Raw genomic sequence first — 4,850 nt, 5'->3', positions numbered from 1 at the left:
ACTTCATCTACTTTGAATGTGGTAGGCAGTGGTTTCTTTCCTGTTTGGAGCGACATCACTATGGGGTCCGTCTTTCCAGGGTTTACCCTAATCCCAATACTTTTAAGGGCATCAGTGATGGTGGCTGCAGCGTCTTTAGCATGGGTTAGGGCTGTTTTTGCATTAATGCTGGAGGCGTAGATGCCGATGTCGTCCGCATAGGCTGCTACCACTGCCTTTGGGTGCTCGATGGCTACCAGAGGTGCCGTAAAGACGACAAACAGCACTGGACCCAGCACCAATCCCTGTGGCACTCCGCAAGTGGTGGGGACTGGAGAGGAAAGGCTTTCGCCAACCCGTACGACGAGGGATCTTCCACTGAGGTAGCTTTGGATGAGTCGGCATAGGGCGGCTGGAAACTTGAATTCTTCCAGTCGGCGGATACGTGATCTGAGGTGGTTCTTGGTTTCGCTTATTTATGAAGAATTACAATTGAGGGAGGAACAAGGAATCCGGTAGAAAACGTTAGAACGGTATTGGAGAGGAATAGGATCCTTAGTATTTGTAAAAAAATTAGATAGTTTATTTTGAGACTTGAATCCAAGGTGTAGTGAAGGAATGGTTGATTCAGAAATTTTGTGTATGTTTTTAGTGAAAGAGGGGACATATTATGGAAGGGATGTATAAATTAAGGGAGTGAGTGGTAGATATTGAGTTTAGAGAAGGAGAAGTAGGCGTAAAACGGTTGTTGTAAGATTTTAAAAGTTTGGGTATGATGTAAGGTGGAAAAAATGGGGCAAGAAGTTGGATAATAAAATAGTTGTTAACTATTTTTGTTCTTTTTGACTGCAACCCTGGCCACCTTCATATTTAAAATTATACGGTCAATTATCTATATTTATAATTCTTTACTTTAATATTTGCGAAATTTCCTCCAACGATAAGCGACTATGGAATAACGATACCATTCCTAGGTAACCATAGAATAGTAATTCTAGTATGGTTATGGTGATAATTTAATCAGTTATATTTATTACATATGATGACATAGTGATATAAAGATTAACTTTCAAGAAAAATGGTAAGGTTAAGGTGAATGATGTATGTTATCTCGAGACTAAATGGTTGCTATACAGTAGTGAGGTTGTTACAGGAACAGTTTATCCACTGCCTAGGGCGAGATGAGATGTCCTTTGCTGGGTCGGTTGCTATGGGGACCAACTCCATCCCAGTTTCTACTAACGATGCCAATCAGTAGGCCCCATGCTCTCAAACTGTCTAACGATATAAACCAGTTCTGTCATAGCTCCTGGGGGATAGCTTTATTACGATAAAGTTATATTATCTTCAACTTTTATATACGATAAGAATTTACTACTTTAGCACATTGCTCTAGAGCCTAACAGAAGAAAAAAAGAAGAAAGCGAAATTCTGCAAATTTATTTTGGCAAATATCATGGTAAATGTTACAATCGAGTGCCAATAACCTATGTTCGTCGTTCGTAGGAGTAGCAATTTCCATGACATTTTCCAAAATAAATTTGTAATATGTTGATTTTTCGTCATTTGGCAAAAATGTTTATTTTTATAAAGCAGCATCTCGGAAGCTATTTAACGTAAATAGTTCATATTATAGCAAATTTACTTTTGTAACGTTTTCAAAACATTTGAGTTTTCTTATGACTTTGGTGAATAACACAAAATTTCCTTGTTTAAGTGTAATAATTTATTTAATATACATCAACAACGTTTCGGGAATATCTTCCATCTTCAGGTTGCTGATAACAAATATTTTAAATATAAAGTATAATTATCTCCTTATTTTGTGATTAGTGCTAATATTGAATCATATTGTTGTCATTTAATAAATAAAAAAACTTTTTATATTATCAACAGTTATGCATTTTTAAGGAGAATTAGAGGAAGATAATAAGACAAAAGTTTGGTTAATAATTACGTATAATTTTCATGAAAGTAATAAAAAATTGGTGTGAAATAATTTTTTTTTTCCCCAGGCTCTTGGACTAAATAGAGAAACGTCCAATTCAAAGTACCTAATTTATGACTTGGACATTGGATTTTTCTTATTGGAGAAATTTATGGAACAGGTAATGTATACTACAGCACATCCCACTTAAGGCATTCTGAACTTCTATCACACAGTATGGTAATAAAAAAAAAAAATGTACTCTTATTTAGATCATAGGGAGGACGTGTAACTTTATTAGTTGTGCCCTACTTCATTGAAACTAGTACTAAAGTTAACATAATCAAAAATCCTTTGTGGTAAAAAATACGCTCAGAAAGTCATCTATTTTTGATATTCATTACATTTGTGTGTACAAACGGACTAAATCACGGTTTTTTTTTATTTTTGGTTTTTTATCAATTTGTTTAAAAGGACTTTGACTAAATCTCAGAGAATAAATTTTGTAGATATTCTGATACATTTTGTATTAGTTATTTACATCCCTAATTGTTAATGATTACCTCCTTGAAATATAAATTAAAAGAATTTTAATTATTATGAAACAGGAAGGCAATGTATAGTCATTTAGGACAAATAAGAAATTATTATATGATGAACTTAAGTTCTCTCTTGGCCCAAATGTTGATAGTCGAAATTTGCTTACAGAACAACGAATCCTAAAATAATGTAAGTAAAATGTTCCATTTAATGAATCAATAAAGGAAGAAAATAAATATAAATCTATCAAGATTCTGCTTTAGTTTTTGTTTTGGGATCTGCACTAATGGAATCAGACGCAAACCACCTCAAAATTTCAATATACTGTTATAATGATTCTTTGACTTATCGGTAGTCTCTTTTATGATGAAGGATTGGTGGATACCTTAAGGAGATAAGAAAAAGTCGATACTGTGACACTCCTACAACCTAAAAACTAAAATTAATCACACAAATGTGCTATTGAAATACAAAACTTTCTTTCTTTTTTTCTTTAAAAAAGTGTCTTCAAGTGCTGGTAAGGTTAACCTGACAAGACCATTTCCAGCAAAACAGTCTCGCTTTTGGGCAATGCTCTTAGGTCTCCCAAGGATTTGATTTGGAAAGCACTCATGTCCGTTTTAAATGAACGAACAGTGAATCCTCGATTATTTGTTCCCTGATTTACTATATATAGAAATTTTCTAGCCAGACATGGTTCATATTTAGCATGTTTATCAGCCATTTATTATCCAGTTGACTGAAAAGAAGCTGTACGCCTCCGCTTCCGCTTTTCTTCTAAACTACTCAACCGATTATTTTGAGATTTGACTCTAAGTTGCAAGTCTATTAGGAAAAATAGATTTTTAATAATTATTAGAATTTTTATTATTATTATTATTTTTTTTTTAAGCATTATTAATAAAAAATAGGAAGGTACGAAAAAATCCAATCATGGACGTAGGCAGAGGGGAGCAGGGGGGAGGGAGCCACGGCTAGAAGAAAATAGTGAACGTATTAGTCAGATGAATTCTTTCTGGAAACACACTAAAATTAGGGAGGTAAAATTTCTGAGTTGACATCTCCAACGATCATAACAAACCTTTGAAGGGTCAAGATGGATATATGGCGATTCTTCAGTAAATAAGATAAAATTTAATGAGCGCAATTATTCGTCAAATACTTACCTCTAAAAATAATGGGGGAAACGAATAAGAAAGAACTGTTTTTTAGATTCCATTCTTCCTATTATAACCAACAGTTTGCCAGTATAGTTATCTCAGAATTTTTTTTTTTAAAAAATGAAAAAAGGCCACCATTGTAGAACAGATGGTAATATTTTTGCCAGCAATCCCAGAAGGGTGATACACTCTTAGCAGAACTCTTTATCAGCTGTTATTGATGTGCAATAATTAAGAAGTTTCATTTTCAAATTTAAAAAGTAATGATTGAATTTTATGAAGTAGAAATAAAATGCTTTGAATGCAGAATTACATATCTTTCATTTACCCAACACACACACACATATATATATATATATATATACAATTATCTTGTAAATAATTGTAAATAGTATTTTTAGTGTTTAGTTTTCTAGTTTTAGTTATATAGTTTTATTAGTATTTAATTTAGTTACATTTATTTTTATTTGTATTGTTTTATTTAGATTTAGTTATTTGAAAAGAAAAATATGTAATTATATTTGTTTGTAATAATGAGTAATAGAGACAGTTGCTAGGGGTGATCATTGTCGCTAAGAGGTTGCCTAGCAACGGGCCGACTATCTTCCGTTTTTTATGGCAGTTCTAATTAGTGGCCCTGATAGCGTCCTCAGCAGCCCTGTCTGCGTTTATAGTTTAATAGTTTGGACATTTGTTGAGTGTTTTAGTCGTCACTACAGTTCGAAACCAGACCTTTTCTGTGTTTCGACTTTAATATAGCAGTTCCGACTAATTATTGGCCCTGGTAGCGTCATTAGCAGCCCTGTCTGCGTTCATTTTGTCGGCTCGCCTAATACAACACGACTGTTGGATATTCGGACCATCAATGAGCCACTACACCAACTCTGGTTGCAGCGATTTATTTAGCAACAAGAGCTACACATCTCGGCAGCACTCTTCTCCTGACCTATCGGAGTTTTAGTCCTTTTAGTCGAGCAGTATTTATTTTAAATATTTATATTGTTTGTAAATTTGTCTCTTTTGTTTTCTTAATTTATTTATCTAATTTTATTTTAATCTAAAAGGGCTTTTTATTTTTGCTTGTATGTATTATTTACATTAGTTTTTAGTTTTGTTTTTTACCATATTTAAATTGAACCAAATAAATGTTTAATCTGAGCCAGTTTGTTTTTTGTTTATTTTTAAAGCCTTCCAACAAAAAGACATAGTCGATTTGAAATGGCTTCAACAATATATAACTATTA

The 4,850-nt window shown here is 33.1% G+C and overlaps 1 protein-coding gene and 1 long non-coding RNA gene across 3 annotated transcripts in view; one reads left to right on the top strand and one right to left on the bottom strand.

The window, feature by feature from the left end:
• Positions 1–3,777, bottom strand: part of LOC106689456 (chromatin assembly factor 1 subunit B) — a 14,921-nt gene extending 11,144 nt beyond the window's left edge. The window contains exon 1 of the transcript XR_010843415.1: positions 3,613–3,777. The gene's annotated coding sequence lies outside the window, so the exon portion shown is untranslated. The remainder of the gene's footprint in view (positions 1–3,612) is intronic.
• Positions 1,030–4,850, top strand: part of LOC106689457 (uncharacterized) — an 11,338-nt gene continuing 7,517 nt past the window's right edge. The window contains exons 1-3 of one of the 2 annotated variants that reach the window (XR_010843416.1): positions 1,030–1,060; positions 1,133–1,233; positions 1,995–2,087. This is a non-coding gene — a long non-coding RNA (uncharacterized lncRNA). Of the gene's footprint in view, positions 1,061–1,132; positions 1,234–1,994; positions 2,147–4,850 lie in introns of both variants that reach the window. The other variant, XR_010843417.1, reaches the window with a different exon arrangement.

The sequence above is a fragment of the Halyomorpha halys genome, unplaced genomic scaffold, assembly GCF_000696795.3.
Source record: "Halyomorpha halys isolate HHAL.00 unplaced genomic scaffold, Hhal_1.1 Scaffold1368.1, whole genome shotgun sequence".
NCBI lineage: Eukaryota > Metazoa > Arthropoda > Insecta > Hemiptera > Pentatomidae > Halyomorpha > Halyomorpha halys.
Note: the sequence above shows the minus strand (reverse complement) of the source record. Positions and strands in the feature narration are given on the sequence as shown.